Genomic DNA, 26,221 nt, shown 5'->3' with positions numbered 1-26,221 from the left:
ATGAACTATATCTATTATCCAAGGATTAACCTAGTTCATTACCATGAGGCTGACTACTTGTTGATTAATTCTTCATTCACAGCAACCCATGAAATAAAGAAAAGTGTCTTCAGACTTGTGCAACCTTTGCTTCTGATTTTACAATAATCATGGCAGTGAGGGAAAGGGAGCAGAGGATTGTCACAATAGGTTGGCTATAGATACTCTAAACATAAGTTCCTTATTCAGTGACTAATAAGTAGGCATATTATTAGAGAAACTGAATCGAATCTATTTTGACATTCTTGCTATAAATTAAATCAAAAGGCAAAAGGAAACTGCTGCTAAATGGAAGGATGATTTTAGCTTCTCCTTGGAGAGGAAAAATAGGAGCTGGAAGATGTGCTTTTATTAGACAGTAGGAAATATTTCAGGAGATACTTTTATATTGCTGTGCTCTTGATATGCATTTGTAATAAAAAAAAAAGATCACCTTTAAAATACCATAGCTGACATATCAAGATCAATTGCAGATGATGAAGAGGGTTTTTGTACTTGTATCTTCAATGCCAAGAAGCTTAAAACATATAATACACATAATTAATATACATACTAGAAGCTTAATAAGACTTATTTGAAAAAAAAGTATTCTATGAAAAACTTAGTAAGAAAATCCAAATTAAACCAATACATACATTAATACTTGGTTACTTTAATGCAAAGATAGATATGAGTGAAACATATGTTAGAAAATGTGATTCAGAGATCATTATCTCCTAGAGAACTTACATTAAAACATCAGAACTATTCTTTGAGCAAATAAGTAAGAGGAGCTGGACAAAGAGAGAACAAAATAACCGCTAGAATAAAATTGATTATATATTAAAAGAAAGGAAACATCCTCATGTTGAAGTTACTTCTGGGTCATGGGAGACTGGGATTGATGAATGAGAGTTCCGTCCTTTTGAACAGACACATTGACCTTACCAGATAAAATCTTCACATGGGTTTCAGAGGATAAATAGTTATTGTTTCTGGACTGCTTCTAAACAATACTACTACCACTCATATCAATAACAATAATAATAAAGAACTTGGATTTACATAGACTTTTAAGATTTGAAAAGTACTTATCCCCAGTCAGACTGTGAACTCTCTGAGGGCAGGAACTGCCTTTGCCTTTCTATTCTCAATGCATAGGGCACATAGTAGTCACTTCATGAATATTTATTGATTAACTAACTTTTCAAATGCCATTTCATTTTATCTTTCTAAAAGCCCTGGATTTATAAATGCTATTTTATAGCATATGGATGAGGAAACCAACGCAAATAAACATTACATGACTTGCCCATAGTAAGAAATAGTAAATGTCTGATGCCAAATTCAGTTTATCCGCTGTGACATATGTAAAGAAAGAGATACTTTTGAGTGAATGAATGATTCCACCTTTATTTCCTGGCTTTATTTAACTGAGGATTTCTATGAACTCCAAGAGAAGACTCAATCTTTTATGTTCCCACTTATGCCATTAACAACCTTGTATAAAACATACCTATTTTTTGGCTGTATCGTGTCTATTCTTTCTTGCTCTTAGGTCAAAGAATATTGGATACAGAATTGACAAGACTGTGACCCTGTGAGAATGAAACTTTGAAAGATCAAAGGTCCAATGAGAATATCAATGAAGCTTTGAGAACAACTTGTAGGAGCCAACCAAGCAACAAAACTTTAATAATAGCCTCTGGGACCTGGCCAAGTAGCAAATCAGACCCATTAGCTAAAATGCTGTTTTCAGAAGCTTGAATGGTTTATTTTATAGATCACTTTGTAAGTAAATGTGGTAGTTTGACCGTAGTGGTTGCTTTAGGTTTGAACACATTTCCCCCAAGGACCAAGATGATACAGGGAGAAACTGAGGGAAATGGTTCAAACTTTTCTATCTTTCATATCTTCTCAGTAAGCGTACTATCATAGAAGCTAGTTGATGTTAATTGGTTAAATGAACTGGGTTACTATTCACTAGAAAATGTTCATGATATAAGAGCATTATTAATCCTAACAGGTAGTTTAATGTTGGTGAAAATTAACTGGAAACGTTCATGTAAATATCTTTAGAATCACAGTCCCATGTGACAGAAGCATGGTGGGAGATGTAGGGATAAGGGTAGGAAAGAGATATAGCCTTATTCAGGGATTCAACTCATCTATGAGAATAGGAGTTGAGGATTACAATATTTTTAAAGGACTACACTAAAAAAATTGCTATATTTTAAAGGACTATACCTAAATCTTTCTAGTGGTTAATCTATCAATTTGTTTTAAAAAATCAAAATAAATGACAAATTAAAAATATTAAAAATTAGAAAAGGTGACACATTTGATGCAGCTATGGATTGACCTTAGTAAAAACATTATATATATATATATATATATATATATATATATATATATATATATAAACAGTTCGATGGAGAAAAGAACAGTATACTGGCATTTTTATACATATTTTATAGTGTAGAACTATCACAAGGAGATCAAACTGCCTCAATTAGGAAACACTGATTTCATTGCCAAGTAGAAAAACATGGCAACAGAAAAATATAAAGGTAAACATGGCATAGATTGTGTATTCCTTTATCAAATCTCATTGATCAAGGTAGTCCATATTATGAGCAATCAAACCTCAAAAAACAGTAGCCAACAAGAGGAAGATTAAAAAAGTTTGACTAAAAGATTTGTGAAATAATTAACTAAATAAAACAAAATAATCCTGATAAAAGTTAAGGATCAAACTAGAAAAAAATAGTAGAAAATAGAAACATGAAGATTTGTCAAAGATTTTATAGAAAATTCTTTTTTTCAACCAATGATGATAGCATTACCACATTTGAAATGCAACATCATGATTCTTGAGGTGCTGCATTAAGAAGTAGAAATTGCATTTTAAAAACCTAGCTAGGAAGAGCAGCTGGGCTTGATTGGATACATGCAGAAGTCTATACTACATTCAGACACATATACCCATACACGTTATATATTGTTTGGCTGTATATATTATACCAAAATCTCAGCAGAATTAAAATTGTAAGTCACCCAAAAGGCGATGGAGAAATACTTGTAGGTAAATGTAGTTTGTAGCATGTCACATGCTCAGAGCAAGTATTACTTTAGAGATATAGGACCACAAAAAGAGGAGGGTTGGGCATTCAGCAAGAGCAAGGGAAATCCAAATACTCAGACTATATGTCTCAGTGATATCCAAGTAATATCAAGGGATTCAAAGGAAGACTCCCAGAACAAAGGGCAGATTCCCTTCAGAAAATTTCAGGAGGAAATAAACAGAAGTCACACAGAATGAGAATGAGTTAAATAGGTTGTAAGCTGCAACCAGAAGTGGAAACATATTCATCAAATCCCAGAAACAATCACTCAATCAATAATCAATTGAAATATTGTGTGCACATATGTATATGTATAGATTTAGTCATATGTATACATATATAAGTACAAGCTAAAATAGCATTATTTTATAAGAATTAGTTAATTACATATTAGTACATTATAACCCAACCCCACTCTCCAGTCACAGATAGTCACTGATGATCTGATCTGACACTCAGATTCAGTTGATCAAAAAGCATTACTATGTGTCAGTAACTGTGCTACATGCTGAGGACCAGAAGTTTATGATCTATAGTTATTACAGAGGGATTAACTCTCTTGTGATTATTTCTGTAATGCAGTTTTATTTAATCTCAAATATTCATTTATAGTGTAATATTTCTCTCTCTATCCTTGTCTTTCTGTCTCTCTCCACTTCATGCTATACTGTCCCATCTTATGTTTCTTATGTACAAAGGAGTCTTTTTGAAAAGGAAATATGAATGGATGGCTTAAGGTACTTTTCATCTCAAATATTCTATGATTCTGTCCTTTTCCATATTGTTTCCATATTCTCACATGAAAGGAAATATAGCTTATGGGATTTCAATATGCCACCAAACCAGTAGCTAGAAAAGTCCTGTTTTGGAATCTAGATATCTGAACAATTCAAGCACCTATTTGCCTTGAGGATGATGGTACAGTTGGAGTCATCTATGGGTTGGTTTTCTAACCAACCTAATACAATGTGCTGATCTATAGGAGGGATGTAGTTCTTGGATTTGGATTCTGGAATGATAGCTAAATTCTTGGTAGTAGGGAAGATTAGATGTCTCCAAATGAAAAAGCCAATAGGACTTTCTCTGATATTCAGTAAGTGGTAATACCATCCAAACCTGGTTAATCTTCAGGAAGGCAAGAGATAGGGAATTAGAGGGAATACAATATCCAAGATTCATAAACAGTGAGTTACAGTTCTCTGATGATGTGCATCTGTTCTTTTCATCTTAATCATCTTAAAACCTTCACTGCTTTATCTAGAGTCCAAAGCTTTTTGTCTCTCTGGCAACATTTCTCTGGGATTTTTTGAAGAAAGTTGTCTTGTGCTCATTTGAATTTAATGGTAGAACAACTCATAGGACCATCAAGAAAATATGCTGCAGTACTTAGCAGTCGGGAGCAAGTCAGAACAAAACTGATGAGGTTATTAAGCAGAGGCCAGGTGACCATTTTCAGGGATATTGCAAAGGGAATTCTGTTTTATTAAGGCAAGAGATAGATGAGTTTCTATGATTCTACAATTTTGAATTAAATTTCATGAAAATAAATCATAGAATCAGAGAATTTCAGAAGGGGAAGGAATCTCTGGTTCAATCCATATGTACATGAAGAATTGTAATAACAGGGAGCCCATTACCTCTCAAGATACTCAATAAATAAACATTTAAACAGAATGCTAGAGATTTAAAAACAAAAAACAAACAAAAAATAAGCCTTAAACCATTCATTTTCACCTCCTCAGTTTTAAAAAGCCTCAACTATAGATGTGTCTTGCAGAGTCTGATATGATTAATGCAAAATAGGAATTTAAAATTTTAAAAGGATGTCCCATACCCTGCTCCACTTTAAGATAGTCCTAATAGTTTTTCCTGATACCTTGTTCAAATTTTCTATTTCACAATTTCCACCCATTGTAACCAGTTCTGTCCTCTGGGGTTCAGCATAACATGGAAGAAAAAAAAAAGAAATGAGCATTTGTTAAGCATCCACTATGTAGTGCTTACTATTGTAAGCACTTTATAAATAATGTTTTATTTGAACCTCACAACAACCCTGGGATGTGGGTACTATTATGATCTCCATTTTACAGTTGAGGAAACTGAGGCAAACAGAGGTTAAGCCATTTAGTTCAAACAGCCTTATGTTTGAATTGGGATTGGATTTCATATTTTCTTGACTTCAGTCTAGAATCTAACAACCTCATGGGAAGCTGGAAATAATATCACAACAGAAACCATGTAGTCTAATTTCAATTTCTTCAATAAGAAAACTGAAGTATAGAGACAAGATGTAATTAGTGCAAGATCAGGCTCAGACTTAGGATCCTAAGATTTAGGTCTTCTAAATACAGTGGGAACCAGATAGTAACCAATCCAACCAAATCCTTTTCTCTGATGAATTCTTGTTCCTTGCTGTATCCCTAACTCAAAATAAAAGATAAATATGTGTTTTAAAATTAATTTTTTAAAGTCCAAGTTTTTTTTTTTTAAATAGTATTTGCTAAGTCATCTGTTGTTAAGGACTTAAAAAAAAACCTCACTCTTCAGCAGAAAAAAAAATGAAAAAGCCAGCCTCTTCAACAGTACTTAAGACACAAAAAGTAATGTAGTGACAGCTAACCTTACCCCCAGGGAACAGGATAATGCAGGATGCAGCTAAGTACCTGAATAACTCTAAACTCTTTTGCCTAAAATGTGTTTACTGAGGTGGGGAACAGGATATTTGTCTCCTTGAAAGGAAGCTTCAACTGCCAACAGAATGCTAAGTAGCTGTTTCAATGGTGCTGATAGATTCATTCAAAGAGAACTTCAGCAGTCTACTTGAATGTTGCCTTAGACTTCTAAAGTTTAGGGAAGTATGAATGCAGAGGAAAAATAAAGGATTTACTGACCTTGAATGAGGTCAGTACTGACTTACGGCCAATAATTCTAGCAATTTGCTCAGTTGGTCATTCAGTCAATAAGCATTTATTAAGTACCTATGGTATGCCAAGTATTGTGCTAAGCACTAGGGGTACAAGAAAAACAAGACAGTCATTCTTGCTCCCAAGAAACTCAGAGTTTAATTGGGGAGGGGAACTAACATGAAAACAGCAATGTGCAAACAATTTTATAGATAGATATAGAAACATACATACACACACATATATGATGGAGTCAGTATAGCAATTCCTAGTTCTGTAATGCCAGAGAAACTGAGGCAAGATAGAGATTAGAGAATTTTTAATATTTTATTTGGTATTCTGAGAAGAAGAAATAATCTGGGTCCCAGGGCTGATGTCTTAAAGCATTCAGCATCGAATGTGAGATTCCATTGATTTATATATGGCTCTAAGATCAGGGGAGACAAAAGCAAGGAGTGGAGTCTGAACACTAGTAAACAGCAGGAATTTCCAAGCAGGGACCATCCATTCGGTTCTGACAGGTTGGGGGTAGGACCATAAATTCTGATAAACTGGGAGTGAAGGAGGGTAGTCACTAGAAACAGAAAGTCTGGAACTTAGAGATATGTAAGTATATTTCTTAGTAACTTATCTGCCTATGGAATGCTAATAATGGTCAGGGCCCCCAGCCTTAATTATCTCAGTCCTACTGATTAGGAAGGGGGTTTGCAACCAGGGGGATTGAGGCAGAACAATTCAAGGAACTGAGGCAGAACTTAGGGAAACTGAAGCAGGACAATTTAGGGAAATTGAGGCAGGACAATAAAAGGAAACTGCAGCACAACAATTCAAAATACAAAGCACATGCCACATGTGACAAATTCACAAGGGCATGCTCTTTGCCAAAAAGTAACTTTATTTAAGAGATAATATTACATATAAAATGAAGTCATAAAATAGGCATCAGGAGTGGTAATATGTAATAGATTTGGGAGAATAGTAGATTTGAGAGAGCATAATTGTAAAGAATAATATAAAAGTAGCATAATAGAGATTTGGTTATAGTTCAATCTATCTTAAGAAATCAAGTCAGACATCTATTACAGATTACAAAGGAATGCTATTTTATTTATGTGAAAATAGCTTCACAGACTCAAGGAATTACAATACAGAGTAATACATGAAAGAGCAATTTTACATTTTGGGGAATACAACTTTTAAGGCCTTAGGGAAGCATAGGCAAGATCTATGCAGTAAGAGGAGAAACCTTATAGCTCAGAGGGAGGGAAAAAGGAGGAGCCAGGTAAAATCTACTTTCTTGGCCATGTCCCAGACATAGCTAAAGATATGCTAATCAAGATCTCAAAGGTAGTTTAAAGATGCTCAGAGGTTGGAGGGATAGACAATGGAGGCTGAAAAGAGTTCCATCCTTACATCATTCCATACAAACTGGATAGTCTCAGACTAGCTTATGGCTGATAATAGCTGAATGGCTTCTTCCTGATAAGGAAAGAAAGTAAATTCAATTAAAAGTACACTTCACATACATATGTGTATGTGTATAATATATATTATATATGATATAATATAATATGTATATTTATATATTATGTGTATATATGTATTAAAGTACATGTGATAATCAATAGAAAGAAGGTGTGTGGGACAAAGACCACCAGTTCAAATAAATCAAGGAGATTTCTCAAGATAAAAGCAGAAAGGAATTTTATTACAATCTCGCAAGAAAGAGTGTCTCCCTCCCAGCAAGTAGTCAGGCAAGGAAAAGCAAGCCACAGTTAACAGACAAGGATTATATATTGATCGTTTCCTACAGGCTAGACCTTTGCCCTGATGAGTCAGGACAAATGAATTCACATTCTAAGTCATAAACGAGGAAAAACATTTAACCCAATTACATCTTTAGGATTACTAAATTACCTTATATGGGATTTTTAATGCCAAAATGGCCCTAACTTAGTCTCACAAAGGGCTATATCATCCCATTCTTTGTAAACCATGTGATATCTGGAGAAAGAAACTTGGCTCTGGAACACAGCTAAACTTCCATCAATTTTTAGAACACTATCTCTGTCTTTCTTATTAAATAGCATTCTCAGCTCACTTCTTACAGAAGTCAGGATTTTTGCTGCAACTTGTAGGAAGCCAAGAAAAACACAAGATGGAGATGAGGAGAGAGAGAACTCAAGGTACAGAAAATAACCAAAGAAAATGCCTGGAGTCAAGAGATAAAATGTCTTATTCCAAGAACAACAACTATACATGTCACTAAGTAACAGAATTGGGGGGAGTAAGGTTTAAGAGGACTGGAAAGATGGAAGAGCAGTTTGAGAGATGAATGGCAAATAGACTGAAATTGAAAGAGATATGAGGCAAGTAAAAAAGAAAACATTAGACTATTCCAGTTACTTTCTTCAAAAGAAGCTATTATTTTCCTGTACTATCTATATAGAACTGTGCTAGGCACTGAGAAGGCTAAAAAAGGAGCTTATACTCACAAAAAGATATAGGAGAGGAGGAAGAAAAAGCAAAGGGAGAAGGAGGAGGAAAAGAAGGAGGAGGAAGAAGAGGAAGAATTCTATACCTACAAGAAATATGCATTTAGAATTGGAAGAAGAATCTCAGAGATTTTCTATTAAGTTGAACTTCTTTATTTTATAAATGAAGAAACTAATGTCTGGAAAAAGGAAGTGTCTTGTTCAAGGTCAGTGTGCAGAATATAAACAACATAGCAGGTATTTGAACCTAGAACAAATTCAGTGCACAATCTGGACCTTTGACAAAGTCATCTGAACAGTCCCATGCCTTCACGTTGCTAAAGGTTGATATAATTTATAACATCCTGAATTTCTTGGTAGTAGCAAATGAATAAAACAAATTTTTATTTTTTCCTCCTTCTAAAAATCTCTAGAGATGGAGACTTCTGCATCTTTATGGTTAATTTTGTTATATATATATATATATATATATATATAGAGAGAGAGAGAGAGAGAGAGAGAGAGAGAGAGAGAGAGAGAAAGTTAGAAATATAGAAAAACACAGAGAAACAGAGACAGAAAAAGATAGAGAGACAGAGACAGAGACAGAGAGAGAGAGAGAAGGAGAGAGAGAGAGAGACAAAGAGAGAAAGAGAGACAGAGAGAGAGAGAGACAGAGAGAGAGGGAGGGAGGGAGGGAGGAAGGGAAGGAAGGAGGGAGAAAGAGGCAGAGACAGAAACATAGACACAGAAAGTTATATGTATGCATGCACATGTATGTGTTTCATAAAACAGTACTCAGTGGAAAGGTTATTTTAAAATAAGTTCACTTGATTTTCCAAAAGGTAATGGAAAAGATATTATATGGCAGTTATCCTCTCATTTAGTCTCTTTTTCTTCCTTCCTTCTTTCCTTTCTTTTCTTTCCTTTTTTCCCTTCTTTCTCATTCAAGAATCAAGTTCTAATTATAATTAGTAGGACTCCACAGATAAAAGCAAAAATAGCCTCAGTCTTCAAGGAGTTTTTGTTCTGATGCAGGAAACGGCATACACACATATAGATATATGCAAGTTAAATATAAGGCAATTAGATATATAATATCCTTAGAAAGGAAGACATTAATTACTTGAAGGTGAAGGGATAGGACTAGGAAAGACCTATAGAAGGCAGTGTTTGAGTTTAGTCTTAACAGAAGTCAGGAATTCTAAGATATGAAGTTGGGATGGACAGTATTAAAAGCATGGAGCAGAATTAGTACAAAAGTATAGAGGTGAGCAAAGGGGTCCATGTGTGAAAAGGAACAGAAGAACTAGTATGTCATTACAGTTAGAATACAGACTGAATAGGGAGGAAAAATGTTCAAGAAGACTAGAAAGATAGAAAAGAGTGTGTAAAATGGATGGACATTTTGGGTTTTCACAATTAAGACAAATTGGAGAAATGAAATTTAAATTAGAAAACTGAAACCTACATAAACATCAAGGAATAATCAGGGTGGAGATGATCTTCCATTGAAAGAATGTAAACTCCTTGTGGGCAGGGAATGACTTTTGGAATCAGGGATGATGACTTGAGATTTGAAAATAATCTTTTGTTCTTTGTCCCTAACCCTCCACTATTAGCTTCCCCCTTCTAGAATATAAGCTCCTTGAGAGTAGAGACAGGCTTTGGAATAAGGGTGGAGATTCATGTCATGTAACTTCTGTGGCATTCAAATAATGAGGACTCAGGGGAGGAACTTGTGCTTCAGGATTGGAAACAAAACTCTGCTTTTGGAGTTTCAAAGGAGTATTTATTCACCTAGGCACCCATTCTTGCAAGAATGTAAAATAAAATCTTTTCTGCATTCATCAGGAAGGCAGTGGAGTTCTTGGTAAGATATTTTGTTTCTTACAAGGATCAAGTTGAAAAGAACTTTAAATATCCTTGCTCTCCCCCCCCTCCAAAAAAGGAGCTTGTATTTGAACCTAAAGGAAATTGGGAGCAACTGAATTTTATTGAAAAGGGAAATGACATGGACCTGTATTTAGAAGAAACAACTTCACAGCTATGTGGAGGATGGATTTGAGTAGGGAGAGACTTGAAGCAAGGAGACTAATTAGAAGGCTATTACAGCACTAGATAGAGCATGGTGAAAATGTGAACTTTGTATGGGGGTGGCTGTGAAGGAGATATATAGTGGAGATTGTGAAGATAGAAATGACAAGACTTGTCAGCATTAAATTTGTGGTGAGTTAGAGTGAAGAGCTAAGGATTTCACCTAGGTGACTAGAAGGACTGCAGTGCTCTTGACAATAGAGGACGGAAGACAGAGTCTTGTTGTATGCTTACAATAAGTGGACAACATGGATGAAGATTCAGGAAAGGAAACTAGGGTATGAAAGCATGGGTTAGACCGGTAGGAGAAGCATGAAAGAGAGAGAGGTGTCAGAAAAACTTAGATAAGAGAGAGTTTTCAGGAGGGAAAGGTTGTCAGGATTATCAAATGATGCAGATTGATCAAGGATGATAGCAAAAATTCATTAGGTTTGGCATTTTAAAGAAATCATTGGTAATTGCGGAAAGAGCAATTTCAGTTGAGTGATAGAGTGGGAAGTCAGATTACAGAGGGCATAGAGACACAAAGTCATTTTCGAAGGAATTTAGCTGAAAAGGGGAAGATAAATGTAGAAATGGCAAGATCTACTAAGAATTTTTTAAGGTGGGAGACTGATGTGTTTGTAGGCAGCAGGGAAATAACTAATAGATAAGGAGAGAATGAAGATCAGGATGGGTAGAGGTAAGCAAAAATAGTGGAAGTAATCAGCTGCATAGACCCCAAGGAAATGGAATAAATAGTTAACCTCTCTTTTTCTAAGAAAATGGAATTAAGTAATTGATCTCTCCATTTTCTTCTTTTTCTCAGTCAGTCAATGCTTTTAAAAGTCTATTGTGTACCCTGCAATGTACTAAGTACCAGAGACACAAAGAAAGGATAAAAGAGTACTTCCTCTCAAGGGGCTAATAGGTAATGGATGTTCATTTCTTTCAGCATATCTGTCTGTCATTTTTCTATCTCTCTCCATCTACTAATGTGCTACCCCTGGAGATTCAGAGATTATATCTAGCACGCAATTTTCTGTACTTGAAGATCCTTGTTCTGGTGTGCCTAGAAGCCGACTCTAATAGTTCAGTGATATATGCTTTAGAAAAATTGGTAAATATGTGTTCATTTACATATCTCTCTTCTTTGTATCATTACAATTTAAGTTTTTTAGGGGTGTTCATGTACAATCCAAGAAATAATTATCTTTTCAATTGTTTATTCTAATCTGCATATTGACCAAAATGGTTTTCAGTTGTTCAGCTTTCAGTCAGGTATAATTGGGGTTATAAGAAAAGCCTCTGTTTTTCTCAGCTTTGCTTTGAGATGTTCCAATTTATTTTTAGAACTTATTACATTTCTAATCCTCAACTCATTCCTATTATTAAAACACAAGCTCAACCAATCCTATCATTTAGCCTTCAATGAACTCAAGCTCTGCATTCTACCTATTCATGCCATCCAACATAATCTTTATACATAACTGAGTTTATATCCTTTAATATAACCTACATTTTCCGTTTTTATTTTAGTGCATTTCCCCTTGTTTTGTTGTCCAAGGACATAATGAAAAACTGCTTAGTTTCTTCTTCATAAAGGATTTTCATATACTTAGAGAAAGTAATTAAATTAGCGCAAGTCTTCTTTTGTCTAGGCCAAATAACTCTAAATCCTTTAACCCAAGGGTGATCTATTTGACCTAGGATGGGAGTTATGATTCATTAGTGTCATTTTTTAAAAAGTGCTGAAATAAATTATTTCTCAAAATAGTAATATCTAATTCCAAACATGTTTTCCTTGATTCTTTTTTGATTAGGGTTCCCATTAAATTCCTATATTATAATATTATTTTTGTCTCTCAGAGATAATGAGGTCTCCAGTCTTAGGTATGGTTAGCAGAAGAATTGATAAAAATTAATCTCTGAGGCAGGCAGGGAGAAGGCACTAATAGAAATCAGTTTAGCTCCATGGTCCCACTCTTTCTAGAGGTGGTCCAATCTGAAATCCAAATTATGTCAGACTCCTAAGACCTACTATCTATAGAGATTTTGAGCAGCCTCACCTTCCCATGCCTTGTCAGAAATCCCAGTCATGTCCCTGAGGTTAAATTTTCCCTATAAAATCTACTTATGGGCCATTCGATGGTTGCTGCCTTCCTTTGGGTTAGCCTGCCATAGCACTATACCTTGTGGTGTCTTTCCCTTTCTCCTTCTTCCATGTCATGTGGTATCTCCCCTAACTGCGCTATGCATCTCAGCTTCTCCTCCTTATAGCTAACTAACTCTTTTAGGGATCTAAGTCCCTTTCAGAATTTAGCCTGCTAGCTAAGGACATTCCCCAACCTCATGGGGGTACTTCCTTTCTACTGGGTAATTGTGAGTTCTACTGAGGAATTTGTCTCTCACTTTATTTCATATTTACCATTCCTGGTGACTATTGTATTCTTTCATTTTGTCTGTAACTTCCCTAAATAAATCTACTTTTTGCCAAAGAGAATGGTCATTGTGAATTCCTCACTAGACCAAACCATCATCTGGTATCAAACACCACATCATAAGCCACATCATTAGGATGCTACCATCTCCCTATCTTCCTCTCTTTCTCCTAACAATCTCCTGACCCATAGTGCTGTCTTAACCCTATCCCAGCTAAAATGCTTAATGTCTTCAATATTCACAGTAATGACTCTTGCCATCTCCTGGTCTCATAGCTTCTTGACATTCTTTAGAACAAGATCTTCAACTCCATCTCAGCCAGCTACTATCACTTTGGATTTGGTTATTACTCAGAACTATTTGAGTAACATTGTTTGGAATTTTTTTATGTCTTTGGATTCTATTTCAAACTCGATAGCCATTGATCAAACTCCTAGAAAAAAGAGAATGTAATGATTTTGACAACTCCACATAACATGATAACATTTTTAATGTGAAAAAATAATTTTATAATAGCAATTAACAATAAAATCTTTATTAGCAAAAAATTTTTTAAATGTTCAATTAACCATCCTTTTTAGTACTTAAACAATTCCAGAGATTTAGATAGCAACAGCAGCAACATCGATAAAGCAACTATTTTTCAAGGCATATACTCCTAAGGTCAATACAATCTAATATATATTTTTTATCTTCTCATGTACAATATGGTGATCAGAATGGTGACTATCAGACACTGAAACAATCTTAATTAATAAAGAAAGATTCAGAGAAAGTTATATACAGTAGCAATAATATTGTTCTAAGAACAAAGAATGACTAATTCATACTGAGTATTATAAACACTAAAATCATCTACCAAGGACCTATGAAAAAAGATGCTACCCACCTCCAAAGGAAAATTCAATAAATAGAAGTATATATAGTAGTATGATTTTAAATATATATGTGTGTGTAAAACCATAAACATATATATATGTTTGTATCTAAGGGTAGACTACCCTAGGGTGGAGTGGAGAGAAAAAGGGGAGGGGGGGAGAAAGTGCAGGGAAGAGAACAAAAGAAAATTTGGAAGGATGCACAGAAAAATAGAGTAGGTTTGAAAATGATGTCTTAAATTTACTATATAGTTATTTAAAAGAAGTAAGCAGTGTGAAATGGAAAATCATGGTTTTATATTGAATCCTCTTTGTAAGTTGTACTGTATATGAGTTAATGTTCGTTTTTATGACTTTCTATACTGAAGTTCAAAATGAATAAAAAAAATTTTAAAAGAAAGATTCAGTTATCTTCATTATATAAACTGTGACAAGAAAGGAAAGATGGTTTTCAAATACTCTCAACAGTTGAATCACGATTCAATTCAATTGATCACAAAGTTCAATTTTTTCTGACAATCTCTCTCTATCTTTACTCCACGTATAACAAAAGCATTAGTTTACTTACTGTTGTCTGATATACACAAAGGAATACCCTTTTGTCCAATTCTCAATATACCTAAATACTTTCATCCAACCTCAACAATTGATTCTCAACTTTTGGGTAAAAAGCATAATCACTTTTTGATGTTGGAGGGTATGTACTTATATCTGTGGCCAAAATAATATGCTGTATAAACAATAGCCAAAAAGAAGCGGAGTTGGAAATTTTTTCTCAGTATTTTGAATGACTTGCACTGTGAACTCTTGCCATTAGGTATTTGAGGTTTGTAAAAATATGAATTATCCTTAAACTTCTCTTTAGTGGAGAGCAAAATAGAGCAATGAGTTCAATCATGCTTATCTTTGATAACAAGGTAAACAATCAGTATTATTTAAACTCCAGTTGGGAAAAGAAACATGAATACAAGGAGAGATAGTAATTATTCCCCCAAAATTCCCCAAACCCTGATAAGTAAGCTTATGGGAGCATCATGGTAAAGAACAATGTCTCTGAGTACCAGGTTTTTCTTTCTCCATCTTGCTCTTCCCCTTCATTTCTGTTTCTCATATTTCTTTGTCTCTTCTCCCCATGGCCAAGTCTTTCTTTGATTGTTGCTAAATCTGCACTGAATCCAACTTCAGCCAACCATCCCAGAAATAGTAATATGTGGGTAATTTGAGGGATGGTTAGTTTTTTTATTGCCTCTGGCTACAAACAGCTGTTATTTTTGGTCCCAGTCAAGAGTAATCTGGATACACGTTTTTATAATTGAAATGCAGCCACTGATGGATGTATAATCCAATTGATTGATAGATCTAATACATCTTCCTCCGTGGTGGATAGAGCCAAATAAAGAATCATAAAAATGTTCATTGTACTGTGTCAGGAGTTTTTTAACTTCTTCCTCCAATTCTTTGCTATTTATGCTCCACTGGATGGCATAAGCCATACTGATGGATTGCCTTAGGTAGGCAGATGACACTCAACACCAGCTGAGCTAGTCCTTGGGGTTCTGACAGAAGATGTAGTCTAGTTCCTGATCTGCTTTTGATTCTAGCTGAATGGTAACTGAGTGAAGGACAAAGCTGTTGCCAAGTACTTCCATAATCTTCTTCAGGATGAACTGATAGTCCTTTCTGGCTGTTGTTGACAAAGAAAAGCAGAGAAGATTATCTCTGATTGCACACACAAGGTTCTGCAAAGATTCCAGATTGATTTTTTAAAACATTTTACATAATAGGAAAACAAGAATACTCCTGAGATGGATTAATTTGGACCATTCCATTCTTTTGCACAAATTGGATGAGGAAACCTTGAGTAGCAGATGGATTTGTAACTATGAGAATAACTCTCTCAGCGTGGAAGTCCCTTGTGTGTCTGGAGATCCCTTAGAGTTCCATGTGGGAAGGGAGAGATAAGTCCTGAAAAAATCCAACACTCAAATCTAATTTCTCATTCAGCCCTATTCATTGGACTCCAGGGACCTCTAGGATGCAGCCCTTGTATCTAATCCTATTTATGTCCAAATCCTATGACAGGCATCAGGCAGAATCGAGAGTTAAAGTTTACAAATCACTGAACAGTGCCTCTGGCACTCATCTCCTTTTTGTCAAGATGTCCCAGATTAGGTTCCTTTAAGGTTTACTTGAAAGTATCAATGAAATGTGAGCTGCCTATAAAAACAATAAGGAAAGTTTTGAAAGATTGATTTCTCCACTAAAGTCTTGCTCTGATGCTTTTTCCTGGCATAGCTATCTATGGCCCTGCATTCTCAAAGTCTATGCCAATGGCATCCAGCCTCTGGGCAGGTTCCACCATGCTGGAAAGGCTTAAGATATGGGCCAAGTGATAGAAAATATGTCTATCATCTGAGAAAAAACTAAATCAATTTGGAACCAGCTTGTGCATGAGTAACAGGGTTTTTTTGAGCATAATATCTCTCCAAAATCATGTTAAGTTTAAAGGAGTCATGATCTGTGAAAGAGAGTGCACACACTTCCACATATTTCAATTTTGATGTAAAATTGTGATAGAGTAAAATGCTGCTGTCTTGCTGAGACCAATTTTGAGTTTCTCTTGATGGAGAAAAGGGTGTTACAATGAATTAAAAGCTTCATTTGCTTATCACTAGTGTCCTTCCATCATACTCAACCTCCTCAAATTGTTTCTAGGTGGTATCTCGGTCTCTAACTTGTTTGAAATCTGTCCTGAGGCAAAGAATGTCTGTTCTTGAGGTTCATCATCACAATCCTAGAGCAACTTTATGTGAATGACTTGCTACATTGTCCTCTATTCTAAGAAATTCTTCTCTAATAGTATTTTCTCTTTAATAGTACAGATTAATTCAGTTGGTCACAGCCTCTAAGAGACATAGTTTCATAAGATCATAGCATTAGAGCAAGCAGGGACTTTAGTTGGATCCAACTAACTCATTTTACATTTGTGCAAACTAAGATTCAGATCTACCGAGGATCTAAGTGCAGTGGTTCTCAAAGTAGGGTCTAGAGAATCCTGGGGAATCTCTGAAATCCTTTTAGAGGGTCTACAAATTCAAAAATAGTTTTTATTTCCAGTATGGTAAATGCCTATAAATATAACCCAGATAAACAAAAATGCTTTGGAGAGATCCTCAATAATTTTTAATAGGATAAAGATACTGAAAACAAAAGTTTGAGAACCACTGATCTAAGGTATATTCAAAGGTTCAATGTTCCATCCATTAAATAATGTTATATTTTATAATTTCTAAGCAAATAGAACCTACCTCACAGATGAAATAACACGTCTGAAGTACTTTGTAAGCCTAAAGTGGTAAATAATTAATTATAATATAATAATTAATAATAATATTTCATATTATCATTATTGTGATTATTACTTTGTATAAATTGGCTTGGTGATTTTGTGATCTGACAAAGAAGCTGATACATTCAGAGTAATAATCACAATAATGATAAAATATAATAATTTATTTAGCATTTTTAGGTTTCCAAAGTGCTTCTGATATCTTATTTCGTATGTGAGGTAGGTGCTATTATGCCCATTTTATGGATATGAAAACTGAAACTGAGGGAGGTTAAATACTTGTCCTGGATCCCACAGTTAATCAATGTCTGAAGGAAGAGTAAGGTGAAAAGTATTCCAGAGGGTGTTGAGCTGAATCTTAAAGGAAGTCAAGGAAGCTATTTGTCTGCTGTAGTCCAACTTAAATAATTTCTCTGTGGTCACTCTTTGTTGCTATGGCAACCTCCCTAAAGGGGAATTTTTAAAGGTCTTCTGTGGTACAAAAATTATTACAATTGTTTTGACAGACAACAGATTCAGATAAGTGGTTTTAACCAAAGGGGAAGTCACCAACTTCACAGAACATGAATTGAACATTTGTTCTCTATTTAGATAAGCTCACTGACCTGTGGCAACACAGGCAGAGAGAAGCACTTGGTTCATTGTGATAGACCAGAGGTGAAGGTTATGCATAGCCTCTACCCTGTCTATAGCGAAGTTATTTTCTTTGATAGCATAGTAATTCATTCCCTTTGGCATCCTTGACAAAGAAAGACACAAAGGATTAAGTGGAAATTAGTGATAGTCAACAAACACCTATTGAGAAGGGGGAAATAATTATAAACTCTCATCAAAGGGCTAATACAGGTTTTGAAGGATAAATTGCTTAACATTTTACTGGTTGTTTAAAAGCATCAGACATTAAATTAAGTTCATCTGGATTCCTTAAAAGGAAATATAGAAATTTAAACGTACACAAAACATACACACATGTGCATATATATGTGACTATACATAGATGTGTATATACATATGTATGCATTTATGTAAGCATATACATAATATACACACATACATATATACATATATATGTTAGGGTCTGAACCTATGATTTTATTGATGGGGAAATTAAAAGTGGGGTGATTCCCTCCAATAATGCACATCAATAACTCCTCTGAAGAGTCTTAGAAGTTCCCCCATAGTCATCCACTTAGTAAATCTCAGAAGGAAAAATTTGAACCCATTTCTTCCTGACTCTTATATTTCCTTATTTCCTTGCATCAGGGAAAAAAAAAAGTAGGGGGGAAAAGCTCGTATGAATAAGCAAAACTAACCATAATGGCTATCATTAAAGTTAAGTAGGTGGCAAAGAAGATAGGGTACTGGATTTTTAGTCAGGAAGACCTAAGTTCAAATGCAGTCTTAGATATTTACTAAAGGTGTGATGTTATTTCGAAGATCATTGGCAGAAGGTCAGATACAAAGGATGGCAATCACAGAATCATAGAATCTTAAAGGCTTTGCTTTCATCATTATCCCTGTCACCATGACTAACTCTTTGATCTCCTTTTCCAAGTTTAGTTTCAAAACCTGTTTTTGTTGTTCTCAAATTTCCACTTCTACTCATTCAGTGCTCCTTGCTCCTCCCTCTCCCTCTACCAAATTACAATGAACTTTATTTTCTTTGAAGGATTGAACTCAAGAACCAATGTCTCCATGAAGACGTCCCTAATGAATCTACTTGAATATGATCTTTTCCTCCTTAAATTTCTTACAGTATCTAGTCTAGAACTCTCCTTTGCTCTTATCATAATTTATTTTGTAACATACTTTATGTATATATGTGTCTAATATCCCACCTCCTATTAGATTATAAGGTATAGAGTATTGGGATTTTTTTTTCATTTGGGTAAGCTTTTAATTTTGAATGTACTAGATTCATATTAAATATTTGCTGAATAATCTAGTCTAGATCTAAGACCACAAGTTAGAAACTATAGAGATACAGATTTTATCTCAATTATAAGAAAGAGTTTTTTTTAATTTAAACTGTCCAACAATAGAAATAGCCTCATGAAACAGCTAGCTAGATGGGAATGCAGCAGACTTGGCAATGAGGCTGTCAGTGACAAGAAGGATGAGTAATGGGACCAGAGAAGCATGAAGGAAGAAGTAATAAAGGAAGCCCAAACAGATTTATACTCGATTTTAAGGTTGTAGTGACCCAATAGTGTTGTTGGAGACAGGAAGAAGACACTGGAATCATTGGCTCAGGAGATGCATGAGAAGAAAGATAAAAAGAAACTCTGAGAAAATCACTATGATCAGCAAAATTCATTACATTATACACACATTACAATGAACATCCATTAGTAATGAATAAAAGCTTGTGATCATTAGGGTATAGCTAATTAGACATTAAAAGAAAAGCACAAATGACCTCTAAGGTTCTTTCCAGCCCTAAATCGTATGACTCTATGTCACATATATGTTTTCATGTACAGGGTATAATTACGTCATAGAAGAGATGATTATAAAGTTTAAGGAGCATCCAAACCTCCCTCAGGGTTCATTTCCCCTCTACAAATGACACTGAGCAAGAATAAACTAGAAGTGCTTCTACTTTGGAAAGTGTAGGGAGAGAAAGATAGGAAGAAGAAAGAAGTAGAAATATTTGCTGCATTTGGTAAGAGTCCTATTGAGTATTAAAAAGACCTGAATTTATAATGGACCCACTTAGTAAAATTTTGGAATATCTAACAATTTCCTTAACATCTAGGGAAAATTATCTGAGAAAGGAAATATTGGAGTAGGGTAGAATGGTGTGAGATCTGGGATTACTAGGACAAAAACAGTTAAATGACAAAATAAGCAAGTGGTTCAAGGGTAAAAGACAAAAAGTCTGACAAAGTTCATGTTGACTTAATTACTTCCTTAATAGACCTTTTTGTCTGGGAGTCTCAGGTTTTCTGTCAGAGTTCTGAGATAACCTGCTAGAAAATAACTTCTCCTGGGAAATGCTTGGAGAAAGGGAAAACTAAGAATATGACTTACCAACAGATTTGAGACTGTGGGAATCATAGACCAATTAGCCTACAAGGCATTGTGAAAATTTCTGTTCTTAGAGAGGTCATAATTATTAACTCTTGGGCTAATTTGCCTAATCCTGAAGAAACTGTGTGTTTATTAGAAATTGGTGCCCCTCATAGACCCCACCAAAGAGTTGTTTTTATTGTTTTTTTTTTTACTTTAGAAATCAAGAGATTCAATGAGAAGCCATATATATATATATATATATATATATATATATATATATACACACACTACATTATTAGAATAAGATAGAAAGGTTCAAGTAGAAGGTAAAGGATTCTGAAAGACTTGGGTAGGAGGTTGATTTAGATGTCATTCAATGTTAAATTTCATTATTTTTATGTCCTTGTCAGAACACTTCATCATTCCAATACTATCACCTATTAACAATATGACTTCAGGTAAGTCATTTTACCCTTTTCAGCTTCATTTTCCTTATTTGTAAAATGAAGAACTCAAATCTATGACCCTATAGTTCACAAGAGTAGAACCAGAATATTTAAAAGTCAACACTTCATTGAACTGCTTGCTCTATGATAAGATAGAAATGGCATTTAAAAAGATGAGGTAAAGAAGAGAATTAGATCTGATCAAATGCACAAAGGAAAAATCCACAATAAATATTTAAGGCTATCTGGGAATCATTTTCAAAATATCTCAAAGAAAAAGGTTCTTAATGAATAGAAAAGGTCACAGATGGTATTCATATAAAAAGGCAAACCAAAATTAGTAATTACCAACACATTGATTACTTTCTCATTTTTAATAAAATCTTAATAGAATGGCCTACATATGCATTAGGGGTATCAATGAAAATATGATGCATATAGAAATAGAATTTTGCACTCAATTATTCATAGTAAACTACATGCTCATAGTCACACAGTATAATCTAAGACCCTCTCATGTCAATTGTTTGCTGATTACAAAAAACCAAAACCAAAACCTAATAACGCAAAACAGCCTCAAAGAATCTGTACCAACAAAGCATTCATATAATTAGATTTTACAAGTTCCTTTGACAGATGCAGCCCAGAGCTAACTTTGTTTTGTTTCTTCAACTATCAATAACAAAGAATGGAAAATGGAGAGCAAGAGTGTCGTAAAAGATGCTCTAAATAGATTTTAAATTAGAGAGAATTTCTATTGATGGTGAGGTTCTGAAGATATTCCTGTTTTCATGTTGTACAGTCATTTCTAGTCACAACCAACTCTTCATTACCCTATTTGGATTTTTCTTGGCAAATATTCTAGAGTGGTTTGACATCGCCTTTTCCAGCTTATTTTACAGATGAGAAAACTGAGGCAAACAGGGTTAAATGACTTACCCAGAATCATACAGGCAATAAGATCCTGAGACCAAATTTGAGTTCAAAAAGAGGAGTCTTTCTGACTCCAGACCTGGCATTTTATCCATTATACTACCTATCTGCTCTTTTCATATCATAGAAAGTCCCTAATTATATCCATAGGTTTTCAAGAGATTATTCTAAATATCCATATGGGAAATCTGACTGCTTGCTTAGATTTTAACATAGGACTACAGGTTTTTGAGTTCAAAGGGACCTGGATTCCAGATGTATAATGAGTCAAGTCCTAAATTGGATAGGAGGAGAGCTTGATTACATGTGGGGAATTGTGGGGATGTTTTAATGATCCAAAGCTGAACAATGACATACAAAATTATCTTTTCATCATCAAAATCCTTCTAGTGAATTTACATAGCTACAAATCTTAGAACAGCATGATACCCAAACAATCAAAATTGCTATTTTAAGCAATGGTCAACAAAGAATTGTGAGGTTAGTATAGGTAAGGTACATTACAAGTAATGACTTAACTGCAAGAAATGGTACAAAATATTGTTTGCTTGCATTTTTGTTTTCCTTCTCAGGTTTTTCTCTTTCTTTCTCGATGTGATTTTTCTTGTACAGCAAGATAACTGTATAAATGTGTATACATATATTGGATTTAACATATTTAATATGTATAGGACTACTTACCATCTAGAGGAGGGGGTGGGAGGAAGGAGGGGAAAAGTTGGAACAGAAGGTTTTCAGGAGTCAATGTTGAACAATTACTCATGCATATGTTTTGTAAATGAAAAGCTATAATAATAAAAAAAGAAAAGAAAAAAAGAAATGGTACAAAAGACATCATCAAGGAAATACATGTATAGGGGAAAAAGTGAGCCAGGAATATAGCAAGATAAAAGAATAATAGCCCAATTGTTGTACAGATATTCATGAAATAATTAGATATGTGCAGATGACCCTCCAGCATATTAGGCACATATACTTTGAAAGGCTCATGCAAAGACATTACCAAAAATCATTCAGAATGTAAAGGCACAAATGAATTAGGATCAGTACTAGTGGAAAGAATGACCATATTGATGATACCATGGGTAATTCTGAAGTATCTAGGAATGGGAATACAGTATTTCTTCTCTTTAAGTGATCTGTTCCCTGATTTAATCCCTTTATTATCAGCAAATATTGTGTTTTGCAAAAACAAAATTTTAAATCCTCTACATTTTAAGCTCTAGCTTAGTCCTTTTTTATATAGTCCTATGGAAGTGCTAAACTTTGGCCACCACCATTAGATGGTGTTTCAACTAACAAATGCTCCTATTTTCTGTTTCACAGTATCTAAGACAATTTAGTGACTTCATTCATAGTTTTATGATGAAATCAGCCACCATATCTACCTTTCTCTTATTTTATCTGTCTCTTTCCTTAGAAAAAAACAGGCTTCACATTCTAATGAGTCATGGTTCATTATCAGTAAGTATAGTATCAGTAAGAAAGAATATGTGTTCTCATTTTCCCTGGTGCTCTTGAGTATCCTAGAAATATTCATGTTTCTAGTGTCATGGAAATTGGATTTGGACTCAAAGACCAAGGCTCAAATTCTGATTCTATTATTTATTGGGTTGTGCTTATCAATTAACTTCTCTTAGTCTTAATACTTCAGTTGGAAAAATTACAAATGTAAATTATAGAATTATATTTTTGAAGTTTGAAGGGATCTTATAGAACATTTAATCTAATTTTTCTCATTTTATGGATGAGGAAATCGAGATGCAGAAAGTTTCATTAACTTGCCAAACATCACAAAGCCAATAAGTGATTTTGAACCTAGGATTTGAACCCAGATTCTCTGGTTATATCAGTATTTTTAAGCGATGCTACATGTCTATGAATCTTGAAACATTATGGTCTCCAAAGAATCAAAATGTGAACTCAGAGGACTTGGGTTCAATCTCACTTCTTTCACTTGCTATCTTAGACAAATCATTTAATCACTCTGGGCTTCAGTTTGCTCACTTATAAAAGAAAAAGACTGGATTCGGTATTTTCAGACTCTATAACTATGATCTTTGATCCTATTACTCCAAATTCAATACTCATTCCATTGCATCTTACAGAGTTCTTAGGGAAGGATAAAATTAGATTAGTACATATAGTGCTTAGTAACCATTAAACACCAAATAAATTTACCTATCATAAATATTGAAGAAGTTATAAGAAAATGTATTAGATTTTTAAAAAAAGATATTCTTCTACAAAGTGATAATCTTCCCATCTCAACAATAGATCCAAGAAGACCACAATGGTAGCAATTTTCCTGATAAAGCAAATTGAGCAGATCCATATTCTCATATAAAACTAAACAGAATGACAAGACACACAGAGAGAGAGAGAGACAGAGAGAGACAGAGAGAGACAGAGAGACAGAGACAGAATCAGAGACAGAAACAGAGAAAAAACAAAGTAAGTAGGAAGGAAGGAAGGAAGGAAGGAAGGAAGGAAGGAAGGAAGGAAGGGAGGAAGGGAGGGAGGGAGGGAGGGAGGGAGAGAGGAAGGGAAGAAGGGAGAAAGGAAGAGAGGAAGGGAAGAAGGGAGGGGGAAGAAGGAAGGGAGGAAAGAAAGGAGAGAGGGAAGGAAGGAAGGGAGGAAGGAAGGAGAGAGTGAAGAAAAGAAGGAGAGAGGGAAGGAAGGAAGGGGGCAAAGGATGAAAGAAAGTAGAGAAGAAAAGAGAAGAGAAGAGGAGAGGAGAGGAGAGGAGAGAAGAGGGAGGGAAGGGAAGAGGAAAGGACAAGGAATCACTGTATCAGAGCTGCCCAGATAAGGACAAAGATTGGAATGTCATCATTTTGAATTTATACAAATGTATCTATCTGTTCTCCTTAAAGCCAATGTCTTTTTTAGCAGAAACGTATATCAAACCACACCACCTCAGCAAGGAAAACTCATGCATCTGTAACTTAAAAAAACAAATGCTCAAGCCCAGAGCTGAAAACTTTTGGTGCTAAGTGAAATATGATTACATTAATGAAAATATTTCTGCCTAATTATCATCAAGCAACATTTCTGAAGCATCCACTGAATGTGAAACCCTAAATTGCATGGTATGTAATGAACCCTAACCTTGTATCAAAGGTTTTTTTTTTTTGTTTGTTTGTTTTATAATGGAATTTGGAGACGACTGTAGAAAGAACAGAAGTTTGATGTTTTTCTAAAGATGCCAAATTTCTAGATAAAATTTAAAAAATCAATTAGTTACATGAATATTAACAATTATAGCAAAATTTGACATCATATCCAATATGTATTAGTATTTAGTTGAATCCTTCAGTTGTCACCCGGACATTTGTGCTCATATAGACAAAGCTTATGGCAAGCCCAAAGCTAGAACCTAATCTGCCATCAAGGGGACTTTTGAGCAAGTTATTCCAAGAGTCTTTATTACCTAGAATTGAGTAAAATAGAATTTCCAATGCTATCAAGAGCATAATGCCCAATAATTAGTTAATTAAACTACTTGGAAAACAAAATAAAATATTAGGATAATAAAGTTGACACACCTTAAGTAGAGCTTATAGTTTGAGCTATTTTTGTTTCTATTAACAATAGTTAGTTGTCACTAGGTAATGAATGTTCTCAAGTCCAGTTATTCTATTGTTCAATATATCTTTGACAGACTAGAACATGTGGTCTGGTCCATAGCTTCAAATCTGAAACAATACAGAGAACAATCTTATAAGAGTAAAGCAAAAGAGTGAATCACTCTTATAAGAGTGAAGTAATTTACAGTAGGAATGATTCTTAGAAATATGTAATTACTAGACAAAGTAATGAGTTTTATTTTACCTGGCCACAAAGGACAGAGGGAAAAAGAATAATGGATAAAAGTTATTAATGTCAGCCTGATGTAAGGAAAAATTTTCTCTAACAATTAGAGTTTAATGTGGAATGAGCTGCCTCAGGAAGCTGTAGATTCCTAGTGCCTTACCTAAATTGACTGCTTCTAATATATTTAGTTTTTTTTCTATATTTCCAATTTATCTTGCATATATTTTGCCATACAAGTTGTTTTTCATGTTATCTCCTGATTATTTTATGAGCTCTTTGAGTGCAGAAACTATCTTTTAGTTTTCCTTGTATTCTCTATACTTAAGCATAAAGCCTGGCTCATAGGAAACACTTAAACATGTTTATTGACTGATTGACTTGAAGAGATTCTTAGATAAGATTAGGATCAGATTGCCTCTAATCTATTTTATATACCTATATGCCTCGGTCACATAAAAATTTCTTGGACAGAAAGTGGTCTCAAATAGAAAAAGTTTAAGAAGCCCTGCTCTAGCCAACTGAGCTAAATTGACTTTTGACCAGGGACAGCAATCAGATGTTCCTCAGTATTTAAGTGGACAAAGTAAAAAAGAATAGTTAACCTGCAACATGAGTGATCAACATATCAAAAGAGATTGCAAAAATGAAGGTTTGGAATACAATGGGATCTATTGCCATGAGATGGTATGGAAATTTCTTCTGAATGTACTTCAAATTAAAACAGAACTCCATGTATGCAAGTCTGG

This window comes from Sarcophilus harrisii, chromosome 1, assembly GCF_902635505.1.
Source record: "Sarcophilus harrisii chromosome 1, mSarHar1.11, whole genome shotgun sequence".
Lineage (NCBI taxonomy): Eukaryota > Metazoa > Chordata > Mammalia > Dasyuromorphia > Dasyuridae > Sarcophilus > Sarcophilus harrisii.
This window is presented reverse-complemented; position numbering follows the sequence as displayed.